This window comes from Aotus nancymaae, unplaced genomic scaffold, assembly GCF_030222135.1.
Source record: "Aotus nancymaae isolate 86718 unplaced genomic scaffold, 86718_ANA_hifiasm-v0.15.2.pri h1tg000002l, whole genome shotgun sequence".
In the NCBI taxonomy this organism is placed as follows: Eukaryota; Metazoa; Chordata; class Mammalia; order Primates; family Aotidae; genus Aotus; species Aotus nancymaae.
Genome location: NW_026988413.1, coordinates 25858083 through 25877928, shown reverse-complemented (window position 1 = coordinate 25877928; position 19846 = coordinate 25858083). Strand labels below are relative to the sequence as shown.

The 19846-nt window shown below is 43.3% G+C and overlaps 1 protein-coding gene and 1 pseudogene across 2 annotated transcripts in view; both read left to right on the top strand.

Moving 5' to 3' along the window:
• Positions 1 to 19846, top strand: part of MKLN1 (muskelin 1) — a 411699-nt gene that overhangs the window by 128523 nt on the left and 263330 nt on the right. The gene's annotated exons all lie outside the window — the stretch shown is intronic.
• LOC105732017 (large ribosomal subunit protein eL27-like) lies at positions 6787 to 9224 on the top strand (annotated as a pseudogene).

The window sequence follows — 19846 nt, the reverse complement described above, 5'->3', positions numbered from 1 at the left end:
GCCCAGCAGTTCAAGGCTGCAGTGAGCTATGATTGTACACCGTTGCACTCTAGCCTCACTCACCACAGAGTGAGACTCTGTCTCTAAAAAAGAAAAAAAAAATGATGAAGAGTACCTTAAGAGAAAACCACAATCTGGTTCCCCCCGAGTTCTTCCTGGTTTTTGTTTGTTTGCTTATTTTTTGCCTATGCCTGATTTTATCTTTTCTTAATGACTACAGTTCAGTATAATCCATTGGCCTTAGTGTATGTGTGTGTGTGTGTGTGTGTGTGTGTATGTATATTTGCAATTTATCACACAGTATCCAGATATCTGTGGATACAAGTGTAGTTCAGCTGAGAAAAATTACCTGTACAGTTTCATGTTGTTTGAGGAGTTAACATTTCCAGGCCAATTTACATTCCCATACTGCTATAGTAAGAGATTTTACATCAAAGAACAACGTGAAGTCTCCCAGAACGTACTGCTTTAGACCTAAAGAATGTTAAAAGGGGGAAAAAAATCTGAAAAATCACCTGGTCCAACTATCTCATTTGTCACATGAGAAATGATTCTCAAAAAAGTGGAATGACTTGTCTAAGATCACGTAGTAGGTATTACTACGTATTTTAGAGCCAGAGGAAAGGAGATAGAAGAGACAGGAAGTTTGATCATAAGCTCGAAATTAGTCAACGGTTAATATGGCCACCTCAGAGACAATGAAAATATGAGTCTGTATAAATTGAAGTATGGAGTCCTGACTAAGCGGGGCAATTGGTCCGTCAAGGGCTGGTCGGTGTGTGCCGCATGTGTGAGATGCTCTTCTGTCCTGAGTACCCATTGAGTAGAAAGCAATAATAGACCTGGATGTGCCCAGAGGTGGGTAAAGACGGAGATAAGAATTCTGGTAACTACAAGCTAAGAAAAAAAATTGACAAATGCTGACTATTTAGCCTGGAGAACAGAGGATTTGTTATGGAAGGGATGGGAGGGAGTATCATCAAAAATAACTAAAGCTGGGTGTGATGGCTCATGCCTGTAATTTCAGCACTTCGGGAGGCTAAAGTGGGCAGATCACTTGAGGTCACGAGTTCAAGACCAGCCGAGTCAATGTGGCAAAACCCTCTCTCTACTGAAAGTACAAAAATTATCTGGGTGTGGTGGCAGGTGCCTGTAATTCCAGCTACTTGGGAGGCTGATGCATGAGAATCACTTGAACCCAGGAGGCAGAGGTTGTAGTGAGCTGATATCATGCCACTGCACTCCAGCCAGAGTGACAAAGTGAGACCCTGTCTCAAAAAAAGTGGGGGGCTATCTTGAAGAAGGCTCAGCTCATTTTGTGTGTCTGCAAAGGGCAGTCCTAAATGGGAACTAGATAAAGGATGATAGATTTTACCTCCATATAAGTAATTTTCTAATAATTCAAGTGGGTTGAAGTATATTAAACGGACTGATACGGTAGTGAATTAATTTTTTATCTCAGGAGGTGTTCATGTCTTCATTCATTCACCCAAAAACATTTATTGAGCTGTTGCCATATGCCAGTCTTGCTAGGCACTAAAGACACAATGATGACTAACATGGTCACTTCCTACAAAGAGATAATAAGTCCATTGGAGGTCATGAGATCACTTATTTGCAGAGACAGGATGACCAGTAATGTAGAATGCCAAGGAGGAGAAGCAGGCATTGGACAGAAAGAAGTTTGGACTATAGGGACTTTGAGGTTGCTGTCTGTGTTAATTAAGGGAACACTAGCTGCTGTAATAATCAAACCTAAAAAATGTCTCATGGCTCAAGCATGAAAGGAAGTTTATTTCACACTCATCTGACATTCACCATGGGTGTGGTAATAGTGGTGATTCTCTTCCAAGTGGTAATTCAAGGAACTAGGCCCTTCTAGCTTGTGATTCTGCCACCTTCACATCATTAACATGTGGCATTGATAGGCATTGAACCCTGCGACAGAGAGAGAACATGGAGGATTGCGTGGGGAGGTGTTTATGGGCTGGACCTTAAAACAGAGAAGTGGTGCACATAGACTCTGCTCACATTCTATCCAATAGAATTGAGTCACATGGCCACATCTAGCTGCAAGGGGGGCTTAAAATTTAATTGAGCTGTTTTCTTAGCAAAAAGAAGAACCGGGTTTTGATGCAGGACTAGCAAATCTTTCTCCACACTCTCCAACTCTGAGATTCTATGATTATGGTGGCAGAACCAAGACAGGAATTTTTGAGAGGTGCTGGGGAGGGTGGCAGGGTGCTCCATTTATTTTGAAAAATGCTTTTTATTTCATTTATTTATATTTGTAATTAACTAATAAAAATCATTTATGGTGTACAATATGATGTTTTAATACATGCATACATTGTGGAATGGCTAAATCAAGCTAATTTACATATTATGTGTTACCTCATATGCTTATCTTTTTCTTTTTCTTTTTTTTGAGACAAGGTCTCACTCTGTCACTCAGGCTGGAGTGTAGTGATGTGATCATATCTCATATCTCACTGCAGCCTCAAACTCCTGGGCTCAAGTGATCCTTCCACCTCAGACTCCCAAGTAGCTAGGGCTACAGGTACAGGCCACGCCCAGCTGATTTTTAATTTATTTTTTTGGAGAGACAAGGTCTTGCTGTGTTGCCCAGACTGATTGCAAACTCCTGACCTCAAGCCACCTTCCCACCTCGGTCTCCTAAATTGCTAGGATTACAGGCGTGAGCTACCGCACCTAGCCCTCATTTTTTTATGGTGAGAAAGGAATTTTGAAGTTTTCTTGTTCAATGCCAGAGTCATCCCATCCCATGTTTAATTAAATGTCTTCCTGGGGTGGACATGGTGGCTCATGCCTGTAATTCCAGCACTTTGGGAGGCTGAGATGGGAGGATCGCTTAAAGCCAGGAGTTGGAGACCGGCCTGGTCAACCTAGTGAGACCCCATCTCTCTTTTTTTTTTTTTTTTTGAGACAGAGGTTTGCTCCTGTTGCCCAGGCTGGAGTGTGATGGCATGATCCCGGCTTACCACAACCTCCGCCTCCAGGGTTCAAGCAATTCTCCTGCTTCAGCCTCCCAAGTAGCTGGGATTACAGGCATGCGACACCATGCCCGGCTAATTTTGTATTTTTAGTAGAGATGGGGTTTCTCCATGTTGGTCAGGCTGGTCTTAAACTCCTGACCTCAGGTGATCCGCCCACCTCGGCATCCCAAAGTGCTGGGATTATAGGGGTGAGCCACTGCACCCAGTCTAGAGACCCTATTTCTTAAAAGAAAAAGAAAACCTTCCTGTTAAAGGTGTCCTATTAATAATATGTTAGTAACTTTAAAAAAGCAAGGGAAGGCCAGGCTTGCTGGCTCATGCCTATAATCTCAGCACTTTGGGAGACCAAGGCAGGATGATCACTCAAGGCCAAGAGTTCGAGACCAGCCTGGGCAACATAGCAAGACCCATCTCTATAAAAAATTAGAAAATTAGCAGGACATAATGGTGTATGTTTGTAGTCCCAACTGCTTGGGAGGCTGAGGAAGAAAGATCACTTGAGCCCAGGAGGTCGAGGCTGCAGTGAGCCATGATCATCCCACTGTACTCCAGCCTGGGTGACAGAGTAAGATCCTGTCTCAAACAAACAAACAAAGCTAATGGTGACCACTATAACTAAAGTTCTGCCCCCTGCCCGGAGACCTGCCATTTCAGAATACTATAAAATTAAAAGGCTGCCTAAAAATTAGGGGGAGGGGGACTCTCCTTAATGTATAAGAAGCAGACTGTGACGCTGCTCTAGGTTTACTGGTAATCATGTCTAACAAATTAATAATTAAAAGGCAAATACTCAAATATAAATATTGGCAAAGGATATAAACTAAAAATCATATAAAGAGATCTCAATACCTATCATATAAACATTAAAAAAATTTTCTCAAAATGGAGAGAAATCAATGAAAACTAATATCTAATATAGACAAAAGTACATGGAAATAGGAACACTGATATTTTTCTGATGGAGATATTAGTTGGCAAAACCTTTCCAGAGGTAAATTTGAAAATATATTAAAACATTAAACTAATTCATATGTATAACCTGTAATTTCACTCTACTAATTTGTCCTAATAAAATAGTCAGACAAACATAACCATTTATGGCAAATAATATTAATATCAACATTTTTATGAGTCCAGCAAAAGGTGGATTAAATGACATAGTAAGCAAATTGGATACCAAGCTGTCATGAAAGAACTAACTAAAAGCTAAAGGAAAATCTTGCTACCCATCATTAAGAAAAAAGAATACATTGTGAAACCCCGTCTCTATTAATACAAAAAAATTAGCTGGGCACGGTGGCGCGTGCCTGTAATCCCAGCTACTCAGGAGGCTGAGGCAGGAGAATTGCCTGAACCCAGGAGGCGGAGGTTGCGGTGAGCCGAGATCGCGCCATTGCACTCCAGCCTGGGTAACAAGAGCGAGACTCCGTCTCAAAAAAAAAAATAAAAAGAAAAAGAAAAAAAAAAAGAAAAAAGAATGATTCAAAAATAGACACAGAAAAGTGTATACACCTTACAAACCAGTGAATCCTAAAAGACTCTTGTTAAGACAAACTGGCTAAGAGTGATTTAAGTTTAGAAAGACACCTTGGTCCTTCCAAGATTTAAAACTAGGCAGAACCCTCTTCTTGCTGATTTTAATTCCTTGGGCCACTTTATTCTTAATAGACCCATTCATACCTACTGAAAATCAGCCCCAGCAGCCTTGGTGAACTCTGCCCATAAAGAACTCCTTAGCAACCTGTAATCCCAGCACTTTGGGAGGCAGAGGAAGGTGGATCACTTGAGGCCAGGGGTTTGAGACCAGCCTGGCCAACATGGTAAAACCCTGTCTCTACTAAAAATACAAAAATTAGTCAGGTGTGGTGGCATGCACCTATAATCCCAGCTATTTGGGAGGCTGAGGCATGAGAATTGCTTGAACCTGGGAGGCAGAGATTGCAGTGAGCTGAGTTCATGCCACTGCACTCCAGCCTGGGTGACAGAACGAGACTCTGTTTCAAAAAAAAAAAAAAAAAAAAAAGAACGCCTTAGTAGGCCAGTGGGGAAGTGGCTCATGCCTGTAATTCCAGCACTTTGGGAGGCCAAGGTAAGAGGATCACTTGAGCCCAGGAGTTCAAGACCATCCTGGGCAACATAGTGAGACCTTGTTGCTACAAAAAATTTTTAAGGCTGGGCGCAGTGGCTTGTGCCTGTAATCTTAGCACTTTGGGAGGCCGAGGCGGGTGGATCACAAGGTCAGGAGATCAAGACCATCCTGGCCAACATGGTGAAACCCTGTCTCTACTAAAAATATAAAAATTAGTCGAGCATGGTGGTGTGCACCTGTAGTCCCAGCTACTCAGGAGGCTGAGGCAGGAGAATTGCTTGAACCTGGAAGGCGGAGGTTGTAGTGAGCCGAGATTGGGCCACTGCACTCCAGCCTGGACAACAAGAGCGAAACTCTGTCTCAAAAAAGATAAAAACAAGTGGCCAGGGATGGTGGCGTGCGCCTGTGGTCCCAGCTACTAGGGAAGCTGATGGCAACACTGCACTCCAGCCTGAGTGAGATCTTGTCTAAACAAAACAAAGCAAAACAAAACAAAAACAAAAACAAAACTCTTTAGCACCGTCCCCATGCCTAGCTTTTAAGTGCTTGAACACAATTTTAGCTTTCACCTGAATTAATATTTGGATCATAGGCAGTCAAAGCTGATGCCAGTTCTCTAATCACATACTCAATATTGTTTCCATTTCTTTGATTACTTTTCCTCATTTTCTGCTAATTGCTGTTCATTGCATAGACTCTGCCAGCATTTTTCATGTTTTGAACATTTTCGTCTTTGAGAATCACCCTATTGACTAAGGATCCACCTCTTACCCACTTGCAACACATGATTTTTCTTACTACATTCAATCTGTTAATCTGTTTTATTTTCATTATAATCCTAAACCTATTCTCAACAGCACATTGAGCATTCTGAACTGTTTTTGGAATTACCAGACGCTGGGGTTAATCATGTTGCAAAACACCTAAGATTAAACACAGCAAATCTTCTGGTAATGGAAAACTAGCTGGCCAAGGCTAAGATGACCACAGCCAACTGCTGTTGTCATCTGCTGAGGGAAGGCAAAGTGGAAACACTTTTGCTTTTGGAGGAAACTATTTTCCATCTCCGTGAAAGTTCACAGCTGGCTAGGTGTGGTGGCTCACGCCTGTAATCCCAGCACTTTGGGAGGCTAAAGCAGGAGGATCAGTTGAGGCCAGGAGTTTGAGACCAACTTGGCACATAGCAAGACTCCATCTTTACAAAAAATGTTAAAAATTAGCTGGATATGGTGGTGCATGCCTATAGTCCCAGCTGCTCAGAAAGCTGAGGTGTGAGGATCCCTTGAGCCCAGGAGTTTGAGGCTAAAGTGAGCTCTGATTGCACCACTGCACACTGCCCTCCAGGCCAGGTGACAGAGACCCTGTCTCTAAAAAAAAAAAAAAAAAAAACAGGAGGCCGGGGCATGGTGGCTCACACCTATAATCCCAGCACTTTGGGAGACCAAGGTGGGGCAGATCACAAGGTCAGGATAAAACCCTGTCTCTACTAAAAACGCAAAAATTAGCCGGGCGTGGTGGCACACACCTGTAATCCCAGCTACCCAGGAGGCTGAGGCAGCAGAATTGCTTGAACCTGAGAGGCAGAGGTCATAGTGAGCCGAGATTGCACCACTGCACTCCAGCCTGGGCGACACAGCAAGACTCCATTTCAGAAAAAAAAAAAAAAAAGGAAAGTTTTTTTTTGCTATAGGCTGGAGTGGTTGCTGCTGAAATGGGCAAGTTGATGAAAACTGGGAAGGTGGTGCTTGTCCTAGCTGGTCGCTACTCTGGACGCAAAGTGGTCGTCGTGAAGCACATTAATGATGGCACCTCAGATCGCCCCTGCAGCCATGCTCTGGTGGCTGGAACTGACCGTTATCCCTGCAAAGTGACAGCTGCCATGGGCAAGAAGAAGATGGCCAAGAGGTCAAAGATCAAGTCTTCTGTGAAAGTTTATAACTAATCACCTGATGCCCACACGGTACTCTGTGGATATCCCCTTGGTCAACACTGTCATCAATAAGGATGTCCTCAGAGATCCCGCTCTGAAACGCAAGGCCCGACGAGAGGCCAAGGTCAAGTTCGAAGAGAGATACAAGGCAGGCAAGAGCAAGTGGTTCTTCCAGAAGCTGCGGTTTTAGATGCTTTGTTTCGGTCATTAAAAATTAAAAAAAACAAAAGGAAAGTTCACGGATGGCCAAACTTTTCCACAGCCACGGTACCGTTCTATTGAAGTACATTTGAGACGATAGTCATCAAATTACATATAAATACATAATCAACCAAAATTATTTTTGGATAGCTCAGTTGGTTTACATCGTCTGGATTGGCAGAAGCCGGGGGGTTGATTTCTGTGTCGACTATTTAGCACACGAAGAAAAATTGTGCCACTCAGATACTCTATACCTATGTCTAGTCATCTCACAAATACCTGCCCTTCAGGGGACCTAGATACAGTATGTCGTGGGACAGTCGTGTCACTTCCACAGTCCATATACAGAACAATGCCGTTACTGACCTTTGTAATAATGTGTGACCCTGGACTCTGCAAACTCAAAACCTCAAGTAGCCATCAACAGGAGAGAAGAAACCTTAGTCACGTATTTAAATTTTTAAAAAGTGTGTCAGGCTGGACGAGGTGGTTCACACCTGTAATCCCAGCACTTTGGGAGGCCGAGGTGGGTGGCTCACCTGAGGTCAGGAGTCAAGACCAGCCTGGCCAACAGGGCGAAACCCCGTCTCTATTAAAAATACAAAAAATTAGCCAGGCATGGTGGTACACATCTGTAGTCCCAGCTACTTGGGAGGCTGAGGCAGGAGAATCACTTGAACCCAGGAGGCAGAGGTTGAAGTGAGCTGAGACTGCGCCACTGCACTCCAGCCTGGGTGACAGAGCAAAACTCTGTGTCAAAAAAAAAAACGAAAAAGATGATTAGATCACAAGATTCTCCAAATGTAAAATACTAAAGAAAGTCAAAAGAGGCTCATTTTTCTAATTGAGATTAAAAAATAGCGTGGTACCTGATTTCCCGCTACTCCCCAGGGACCTGATGACCATTAATGCCTATTGAGTTAGTATTCGGGGATTTGCCAAAGAGCAGGTCAGCATCCCTCGAGAATGCTACACATTTCTCAAAGCAGAGAAGGCTAGAGATTCACAACTCAGCTTCTGGCTTCAAATGCAATTTTCTCCCTCTGTTTTCGTGACCCGCTCCTCCCTCCAACGCCAGAGCTGCAGGCAGTTCTCTAAATAACACCATGTCCCTGGCCTCCTAGCTCCCATTTGAACATTTCAGCAGGGCTCCTCTGAAGTCGGCCCCCCACCACCTCCCCTCTCACAGGCTTCTTGTTCGTCTGAGTCAGCCCGTGACTCACCTCACTCATTAGTGGAACTCAGAATGCCTCTCCATCCTCTGAATCCCTTTTGTCCCGGTGCTTATAACTGGTCTCCTGGCAGCCTAAGGTCTGTGGACAGCCTTGAAGCTAAAAGGTGGGTTGGTACTAAGGTGGTCTGCTCAGTAAAGAGGTTGGCAGACAGCAAGTAGAGTTACAGTGATGATGATGATGATGATGATGATGATGATGCATGCAGTTGCCTCAAAAGGACTTGGGGGGCCAGATTTGGCATCTCTGCGTATGTTGGCTCATAGGATAGCAGCACAGGGGTCTTTGATTCTTATCCCTTTCTTTTCTCTTCCTAGTCTTTTCTTTCCTTCTTCACCCACCCCTCCTCTGCACACATGCCCGAATGTACAAGGTGAATGTTTCTGGGATCTACTGTCTGTGGAAAGGCAGGGAAAAAAGCGACATCCTGATATCGGGAGCACTCTTTCCTCCAGCCTTTGCAGCTCTGTTCTCATTTCTACTCATTTGATTTTACATCCCAGTGCTTTCCATTTTGTGAGAGGTGGACTAGAAGGGATGAATGAGAAAAGGCTTTATGCCTTGTTGGTGCCTCTTGGGCATATAAAAAAGCCCAGTGACATGATACTAATAAGAAACTCTAAATTCACAGTCAAAAATATCAGAACCAAAGCACTGTTATTAATTCATTAATGTTACTTAAAGGCCTTTGTAAAATGGTGACCCAGTCAAGTGCTGTGTAACGACATTTCGGTCAGCATCGGACTGCATGTACAATGGTGATCCCATAAGATTATTATACTGTCTTTTTTTTTTTTTTTGAGAAAGATTCTTGCTCTGTTCCCCAGGCTGGAGTGCAGTGGCGTGATCTCTGCAACCTCCATCTCAATTGCTTAAACCTGAGTTCAAGCAGTTCTCCTACCTCAGCCTCCCAAGTAGCTGGGATTACATTCGCCCGCCACCATGCGCAGCTAATTTTTGTATTTTTAGTAAAGGCAGGGTGTCACCACATTGGCCAGGCTGGTCTCGAACTCCTGACCTCAGGCGATTCCACACCCCCCAGATCGCCACCTTGGCCTCCCAAAGTGCTGGGATTACAGGCGTGCGCCACTATGCTGAGCCCTATACTGTCTTTTTACTGTACCTTTTCTATATTTAGATATGTTTTGATACACAAATACTATTGTGTTACAGCTGCCTACAGTATTCAGTACAGGAACACGCGTACAGGTTTGTAGCCTAGGAGCAATAGGCTATGCCAGATAGCCTAGCCTAGGTGTGCAGTGGGCTTATCCCATCCAGGGATGTGTAAGTGCAGTCTATGATGTTCACACAACGATGAAGTCTCCTAACAATGCATTTCTCAGAATGTATCCTGTCATTAAACAATGTATGACCATACTTTACTCAGCAGGGTCCAGACAGTTTTCGTTAAGTCCCATGATTTCTTTTGAAAGGGACCCCAGAGACCATCCTGTCCACCCTTTTGTTCAATCAGCAGACATGTGATTGCTGTGCACCTGTGATGATCAAAGCTCAAGCCAGCTGCCCTATGGCTGCACCTCTGAAGCCCCTGAGACGCAGATCTGGGGTTCTGGAGGCCTGGGAGGGGGCCCAAGTTTCTGCATTTCTATAACCTCCTTGGGGATGTCCGTGCCGCCAGCTCACAGACCACACTTTGAGTAACAAGACTGTAGGCACTCTGTACAAAGCTAGATGAGGCTTGACTTGTCACCTGAGAACATCTGGGGCCATAGGCTCCATGAGGCTGCCCTCTGCACCCTGCCTCATCAACTGCTGATACTTGCTTGCGAGGCCCAGGGAATGCCGAACTATTCTTCCAAGAGCTCTTGGCTTTGTTGTATCTTTGCCCCCAGCCGGGGGTATTAAAATGAGAAGAGTCAGGTTTGGAATTAGGACAAGAAAAAGGCCCATATAGCTTCACCCTGGACTGTGAAGTCAAGTCTGGGCCATCTTACAAGAGAGCTCTAAACCCACATTTTAGGCAGATTCTGTTTAACAATGAAGTATTTCTTTGATTGCTACAGAGATCTCCTTTTATGATTTGTTTACTCATGTCCTTTGCTGATTTTTCTACTGGAGTCTTTGCCTTTTAATTATTGAGTTGTAACGCTCTTTATTACAATATTAAGCAAAATCGCCCTTCCTCCAATAAAGTGGTTTTAGTCTTTTTTTTTTTAACTAATTTTTTGTAGAGATGGGATTGTGCCATGTTGCCCAGCCTGGACTCCTGGCCTCAGGTGATCTGCCCGCCTCAGCCTCCCAAAGTGCTAGGATTACAGGCGTGAACCACTGTGCCTGGCTGTTTTTGGTCTTTTAACTTTATCTATTAAATTTTGAGTTTGGAATCTTGGAATCCAGGCTACCAAAACTTTTCTTGCTAATCTGAGCAAGTCCTTTTGCTTCTTGCAATGTAATTTCTTTCTTTACCTGTAGATGGAGGGGATAAAGATGACCTATCTCAAGGCACCGTTGAGAGTGGAAGAAAGCATATGTGTGGTAGTGCTGTACAGATGTAGGACATAGTTAGTTTGTTTTCAGAGACTCTATGAATCTGATCATTTTATTGAACCTAGTGTGGGACAAGGCAGACTGGTGTTGACAAGGACAAATTTTGTTTTGTTCTGTTTTTAGTTTGTTTTGGTTAGACAAACACTATCGATACTTCTAAGTACTCAGTTGTAACTTGTCATCGTGTTAAGATACATAAGGCAGAGCTGGAAGCTGCCTACTGAGAGCTTTACATGTGTGGAGGTGCTTGTGATTTCTGTTTACCTTGCCTCAACTACAATTATACCTTCTAAGTTGTCAACAGATGCCATCTTCCACCACTGCTAAATGTCCAATCAAAACTGCTTCAGTACAAGTCAAGTGACCAGGTCGTTCCTTGGTTGCCACATTGCTGTCTCATCTCCATTAGAACTTTACAGTTGTTAAAATTATTTATTTCTATAGTAGATGTTATTAGACTAGTAGTATTCCCATTTGAACTGACAGGATTTTTGTCTTAGCTTTAAGAAATAGAAGATTTGTACATCTCCCCCATTTATGATGTTTAATGCCTTTAACTTCTCTCCATTGCTGCCTTTTTTGTTTTATTTTGTTGTGTGTGTGTGTGTGTGTGTGTGTGTGTGTGTGTGTGTGTGTGTGTTTGAGACAGGGTCTCACTCTGTCACCTAGGCCGGAGTGCAGTGGCACCATCATGGCTCACTGCAGCCTTGAACTCTTGGGCTGAAGCAATCCTCGCACCTCAGCCTCCCAAGTAGCTGAGACTACTGGTACATGCCACCACACCCAGCTAATTACTTTCATTTATTTCTTTGTAGAGATGAGGCTTCCCTATGGCTGGTCTCAAACTCCTGGGCTCAAGTGATCTGCCTGCCTCAGCCCCACAAAGTGCTGGGATTACAGACGTGAGAAAAAGAAAATAATATAATCAACTACTAGTAGTAAAATAGAAATGTCTGAAGACAATGTTTTGCCTCTAATTGGTGTTTGTTTTCTAATACAGTCAAAGGAAAGAGTCCCTACTGGTAAAAATTTAACTATCAGCCAGGTAGAGATAGGTACCCCTCTCTCTCTGCTGGTACCCCGGTTACTCTTTCTAGAAACAAATCTGCCTTATGAGTTCTTTTACTGAGCATAGATGCAACAACAAAAAAGTCAATATCATTGACTCTCATCCATTTGCCAAGCACTGTGCTAAGTGCTTTCACATACATTTTCTCATTTAATGGATCTTTTGCTTACTTACCGCAGGGGGGAAAGTGAGAGTGTGCCTTTGTGTTGCTCCGTCCTCTACCTAGAGTCCTCTTTTCTCTCTGTCTGTGTAAGCCTTGTACTGTTAGCAAGGAAACTCAATCTGAAGCAAAATCTGTTTGTTTTTTTCTCATCTCGTCCAGGTTCACAGTGAATAGTTGGTTGGTTTCTCATTTCTGGAGCTGTGTTGCTGATTTCGGAAAAAGTGGATGGAACAGGGCTGAAGGAATGCTCTTTAATACCACACTATGTCCTCACGTGGGTGGGCACCTGCCTCTGTGAGAGGTTATCTCTTGTTCTGACTTCTTTCCCAGATAATCTATTGCATTTTCTGGGAACAAGAATCCATATACATTCAAGTCTTCCTTTGATTGACTTGCTTACCTGTGAACACTAGTCACTTACCGCTTTCCTCTCCTTTTCCCACCCTAAAAAACCCTCTCCTGGAGAAACGTAACTGGTCCTCTCCGTTCCCGAGATTACCTGGCATTTTCTCCTCTTCCAGTGGTTCCAAATCTTGGACTCCACTAAGAAAAACATAGCTCAAGTGAAGTTACACAACCAGTGAGAAATGAATCTTCCCTGGGCACTGAGATGAGGGCTGACTCACTATCTCAGCTCTTAGGAATGGCTCTCCAGCTGCTGACAGAGGCCACATGCGTTCAGCCATGAGGTCATTAAGAATCTCCCTGGTGACTAACAAAATGGAGGCAGCCAGGGACGGCCAGAGCTGAGCTGGGGCAACTGACCCATTTGTAGAAGTGCCCTCCAGGACGGAGGCCAGCAGTCCAAGTCACAATGGCTTGGCAGTGTAGCCACTCACAGCTGGTGCAATCTGGAGGATGATTGGCACCCAACAAAAGAAGTCTCTGGTAAAAGATGTACTTATAATCACTGTGTGGAGACATGTTTATTCCAGAGCTTATTCTTCATTCTTTCACTTGTACAACAGACATTTGACCTTGCTAGGCACTGAGCTGGAGGCTGGTATATTCCTTGTTCTCAAGGAATTGACAGTTTAGGAGAGAGGCAGAAAGGGGACCTGCACAGGAAGCATTAGGAGAATTTGGATGAGCACTTACCTCCCACTGGAGAGTCAGGGGCGCTTCCCCGAGAATACGTAGAAGGCTTATATAGAAAGGGAGAGAAAGGCGCCTCCAGGTGGAATAGCAGCCATGCCCAGCCAAAGAGACTAGAGAGAACATGTATCCTTGGGGATGCAAAGAGGGTTGGTGTGGCTGAGGTTGGAATATGCAGGGGAGGGGGCAGGAGATGCTGCTGGAGAGGGAAGTGGGGCTCAGATTATAAAGGTGTCTTCTTGCCTGTCTTGCTGGCGGGTCAGAATTCTATCTGGAGGGGTCAGGAACCACTCACTGACTTTCTGTCGGGGAAGGACAGGGGCAGGTCTGCTTTTTGAGGACATTTTCTCAGTGGTTGTAATGCGAAGATTGGACACAAAGAATGCAAGCATGAAGTACGAGGACCACTTTGTAGAATCATGGAGTAATTGAAGAAGAAAATAATGTGGGTCCAGTCATAGCAGAGATCACAGGGATGCAGAGAAAGAAGAGTGTGAGAGATACACAGGAGTTGCCCCAGCTGACCATGGTGATCAGCCACAGGTGGGGCCCGAAGAGCTCAGAGGGGCTTCAGCTTTGGTGGGTGGGGGGAGATGATGGAAGGAGAAGGCTTGCTGGAAGGAGAGGGTAAGTGCAGGCTGAAGCAGGAACCCAGGAAGAGATCCTTCCATCGGCCTGACTAGCAGTGGAGGAAGGTCGAGCCAACTCAGTGGAGTTGGCCCTGCTCCAGGTGTCCCCCAAGGGAGGCTTGGTGACAATTCCAGATACCACTAGCTAGAGAGGAAGGCATCTAATGCACAGCCTGGCTTGTTAAGACTGAATCTTGCAGGACTGAGGCTGCAGATGAGAGGTCTCCAGTACCTGCAGCCAAGCAGGGCCTGACAAGCTGTTTCCATGGAGATTCGGTGTACGCAGGAGGGAGTGAGTAGGAGGGCTGATCCGTTCCAGAGCCTTGGGTCACAGGGCTGTGACGGGCTAACAGATAAACAGCAAAAAGACATAGTCAATCAGAAAAGGATGTTCAAAACTATTTGCAGTTAATTGGGGGGCTTGTATCATCATAATTCTAGATTAAGTCTAACAATAATTGAGAAGGATTGGGGTAAGCCACTTAATGATCCTGCTAGTTATTTTAGGTACCACTTAATGAGGGCAGGGGAGGTAGATGCCAACTCAGGCTAACTCCAATTTACATACACCATCTTAAGTCCTTCTATATCCCTGTACTCCAAGTTGCTGCGTATCACTCCCAAGTGTGAGTAAAGAAACAGGTTTCTGGTATAGACATGGGAAGTTAATCTTTTTCCCTTTGCCATGCTAATAGCAGTAATACACAGGAAACCTACAGAGCTCTTCAGAAAACTCAGATGCTGGGGAAGTCTCAGATCGGATATTGTTATAAGCAATTTGAAGACTGTTCTGGACTGGGAGCCAGCAGAAATGGGGCCCCAAGCGTGCGTGTGTGCATGCGTGTATGTAGTTTTGACCATCTTAAAGTGTATAATTTCAGAGGCATTAAGTATATTCACAATCTTGTATAACCACCATCCACCATTACCAATTTCCAAAAATTTACCGTCTTCCAAAACAAAAACTCTATAACCATTAAGCAATAAATCCCATTTGAGCACCAAAGTACTAAACAACCTTATTTTGCTGCAACAGCACAGCCTACCGGGCAGGGTGGTGTTTTGGCTGCTGCACATAAGAAAGCTGGGTTGGCTTGGGTCGGTTGCTCTCAGTTCAGGCCTAGGGGTTTTGGCCAAAGTCCTCATCTTATACATCAGCTTATTAGACCTACTCTTTGGGAAGAAACTGATTTTAACCATTTTAATAACTGCTGGGACTTGTTGACCTCCATATCCAAGGTATTCAAATGACTGATGGCAATGATTTATTAAGAAGTCAGTAAAAATGGAGTCAGGGCCACAGGCCCTCATGAAGATCCTACTGGAGGCAAACTTTGCTCCGAAATTAGTTGGGCATAATTGTAAAATGAATTGTCCAGGAAGCAACTTCATTTTTTCTTTTTTTTGAGACAGGGTCTTGCTCTCTTGCCCAGACTGGAGTGCAATGGTGTGAGCAAGGCTCACTGCAGCCTTGTCCTCCTGGGCTCAAGCAATCCTCCCATCTTAGCCTCCCAAGTAGCTGGGACTACAGGCACATGCCACCATGCCCAACAAATTTTTATATTTTTTGTAGAGACAGTGTTTTGCCACGTTGCCCAGGTTGATCTTGAACTCCTGGCCTCAAGCAATCCACCCACCTCAGCCTCTCAAAGTGCTGAGACTATAGGCATGAGTCATCACTCCTAGCTCCAACTTCATTTTAAGCAACCAAAAACAGTAGTGCCAATAAATAAATAAATAACAATAGTGCCTAGGGAAGACGAATCATGATTCTGGTTTAAAATGGTAGACCATGACCAGAAGATCAGAACCTGAAATCCCAAATGTCCTATTCCCCTTTCTTTCACAAATTATATATATACATATATATATATATGTATGGATCAAGGCTCAGTCTGGAGTTCACAAACTCAAAGCAGCAGTAGCCCCCAAGCCCAGACGGATACCTCACAGATGCATGATGTCCACCACGAAGAACAGCAGGGGCAAAAGCAATGGACTTGACCTAATGAAAATTGTTCCACTATAAACACAATGTAAACCACATGCCTTGTTTTGGGGATCATAGTAAGATGAGTATTTTAACACTATATATTTTAACATCACCAAGAAAACTAGAGAAAGCGCTAAGAATCAAATTTTGTCTCCTGATTCTTGGTCAAGTGGTTTATTTTGATTAGTGTCTGTGGTGCTCTCTTCTTGGAATGCACAAGGGAGATGGTTCTTAGAGCCTCTTACAACGTTTTTATTTGGCCAGAGAGTAATCTGTTAACACCTTTATCTCCAAATTCACCTTTAATCTAGTGTTCATATTACACTGATTTTTCATTAGAACCCAAACCTCGAATAGGAACTCAGACAAATGTTGCTAGCAGGCAGGCATAAGTTTAGCGTTATTAAGATCCTATTAGGAGATGATTTCCAGGATGGCTGTATGAGGAGATCTACAGACCCAGGCCCAGTGAAGCAACCATTATTTTTAAGACAACCATTTAAAGTCTCTGGAAATTGTCCTAAAGTCCTACAACAAATAAAGAAATATTTATTCAGGAAAATCTACTAAATCCTGGTAAGAACAGTTGGGAGTAGACGGCATCTGAACCAAAAACTGTTCCCTCCCTCCCTGCCCCAACCCCAACTAGGTCAATGTGCTGGAAGATCCAACCTGAGGGGGTGTTGTAAGAACAGACCTACCTCTCCTCCCAGAGACCAGTCACGGACTACATTATCTCCCTGGGGAGGGGCAGGCCACCAGCATTTCTCATCCTCCCAGCTCCATGCTGCGGAGCCTAAGTTCCAGGCAAGTGCGGCCAAGAGGTGGGTGATTCCGTTCCTCCAACAAGCCCCTACCTATAGGGCAGAAGCTCTTCCTTAGATGTAGTATGTTGATAAAACTGGGGCTCCAATTGTCCTCACCCCAGTTTTTTTTCTGGGCATAGGTTCCACAAAGGGAGATACAAGTCAAGAAGACAAGAAACCACGGCCCCCACCCAGTGCCCGGCTTATGAAACAGCATCATCACTCCAAGAAAAGTGGGTCACTGCCCATGCCACGGTTCCAGAGCAGAGTCTCAGAGATTCTGTCCAAGAGAAGAGGCAGGTGATGAGAACAGAGAGGCCTGAAGCTCTTCCAAAAGGAACTGGCTTTATTTAGAACAGAGCATAAAGAAGTTCAAGCTGAACTTGTTCTTGTAAACAATGGAGAATTTAGTGAAAAGCAAGAGGAAGCTGGTAGCTCAGTGTGCCCAACAAGCTAAACTGTAGGCTGACTGGTTTACCAGGGAGAACCAGGGAAAGAGAAAGCTAACAAGAGCCATACTGAGGTCAGAACAAACCTCAAGGACTGACCTCAAAAACTATGCCAGCAAAGATGCTTAAATTTAATTGGAACATAATATGGAGCAATTTATACCCTGGGGCATTGTTGAAAACAATAGAATGACTAGCAACTAGAGGATCCTAACAGCTAGAGCTCATACCAACAGAGGCAGAGAACTTAACCGAGAGAGAGCAGGGAAAAGAGAGAGTCAAAGAGAGCTTTGCTAAAATGATTGCCATTCCAAGGGAGCTGTGCATGTGACCAACCCTGTGCCTTTTGAGGAGAAACATTGGAGATTTCACACTGCAGGAAAATAGACTTCACTAAAATAAACTAGCCAAGTTACTAAAGAAATAAATAATAATAGTAAGCCCCGGGTTGGGAGTATCAGTATTCAGATTTGCTATAGTATATAAAATGTCCAATTTTCAACAACAAAAAAATATAGTACATTCAAAGAAACAAGAAATATGATGTGACTCATACACAAGGGGGAAAAGTAATCAGCAGACTACCTGAGGGATCAGATACCAGACATAGCAGACGATGACTTTAAAGTAGTTATTATATGTTCAAAGAATTAAAGGAAACCATGCTTAAAGAAGTAAAGGAAGGTATGATGGCAATGCCTCATTAGATGGAGATTATCAATAAAGAAATAGAAATTTTTTAAAAAAGAACCTAATGGAAATTCTGGAATTGAAAAGTACAAAACTAAAAAGAAAAATTTATTAGAGGGGCCCAATAGTAGATTTGAATTGGCATAAGAAATAATCAGCAAATTTGAAGATAAGAGATTATTTAATCTCAAGAAGAGACAAAAAAGAATGAAGGAATATGAACAGTGCCTCAGAGGAATGTGAAATATCATTAAACACATCAACATCTGCATAATGGGGTTACCAGAAGGAGAGGAGAGAGAGAGAGGAGCAGGCAAAAAAAAAAAAAAAAAAAGGCTGAAAAATGGTTTCTTCTTCTTCTTCTTTTTTTTTTTTTTTTTTAGAAAGAAGGTCTCACTCTGTTGCCCAAGCTGGAGTGCAGTGACTAGCTCACTGCACCCTTAACCTCATGGGCCCAAGGGATCCTCCTGCCTCAGCTCCAGAGCAGCTGGGAGCACACGCATGTGCCATCACACTTGGCTAACTAAAAAAAAAATTTTTTTTTGTAGAGACAGGGTCTATGTTTCCCAGGAAAATTTCCTTTTTAAAATTTTTGTGGAGACAGGGTCTCACTATGTTTCCCAGGTGGTCTCAAATTCCTGGCCTCAAGGGATCTCCTGTCTCAGCCTTCCAAAGTGCAGGGATTATAGGTGTGAACCACTGTGCCCAAAACAGCTTCTAAAATTTGATGGAATCCATTATCTTCACATCCAAGAAGTTCAACTAACTCCAAGTACAATAAACACAAAGAGAGCCACACCCAGACACAACAGAGTAAAAATGTTGAAAGAGACAGATAAAGAGAAAATCTTGAAAGCAGCAAGGAAAAAACACAAAAACACAAAAAACTAAACTCATAATATATATGGAAATTCAAATAAGATTAACGTCTGACTTTTCCCCAGGAACAATGGATGCCAGAAGGCAGTGAGATGGAATATTCAAGATATTCAAAATGCTAAAGGAAAATTTTAAAAGTCTGTCAACTAGTTTTTTGTTTTATTTTGTTTTTTGAGATGAAGTCTCACTCTGTTGCCCAGGCTGGAGTGCAGTGGTGCAATCTCAGCTCACTGCAACCTCTGCCTCCCATGTTCAAGTGATTCTCCTGCCTCAGCCTCCCGAGTAGCTGGGACTACAGGTGTGCGCCACCACGCCCAGCTAATTTTTGTATTTTTAGTAGAGACAGTTCACCATATTGTCCAGGCTGGTTTGAGCTCCTGACCTCAGGTGATCCACCCACCTTGGCCTCCCAAAGTGCTTGGATTACAGGCATGAGCAACTGTTCCCGGCTTGTTGGCTAGTTTTATACCAACAAAACCATCTTTCAAAACCACAGGTGAATGGAAGGTATTCCAAGATAAACAAAATCTGAGATAATTTATTGCTAGATTACCGACTTTGCAAGAAACAGGTTCTTCAGGTGGAATTCAAGTGACCCTAGTCAGTAATTCAAAAACACACAGAAGAACAAAACGGATTAGTAAATGTAATTACATAATTATAAAAGACACTATATATGCATCTTCTTTCTCATTTTTTTCTTAGATTATTTTAAAAGCAGCTATATAAAAATATTTGACAATGATAGCATAATGAGGTAGGTAAAAGCAGAGCTACATTAGAGTGAAAAATGACATGGGATGGTAACTTGAATGCACAGGGACAAATGAAAAGAATCAGAAATGGTAAATAAGAAAGTTGGTACATCTATGAAAAGAGAATGAAATCACATCTTTTGCAGCAACATGGATGCAGCTGGAGCCCATTATACTAAGTGGATTAATGCAGAGACAGAAAACCAAATGCCGTATGTTTTCACTTATAAGTAGGAGCTAAACACTGGTACACATAAACACTAATATGGAAATAATAGGCAAAGGGACTCTAAAAGGGTTGAGGGAAGGAGGGAGGAGGGTTGAAAAGGGTTGAAAAA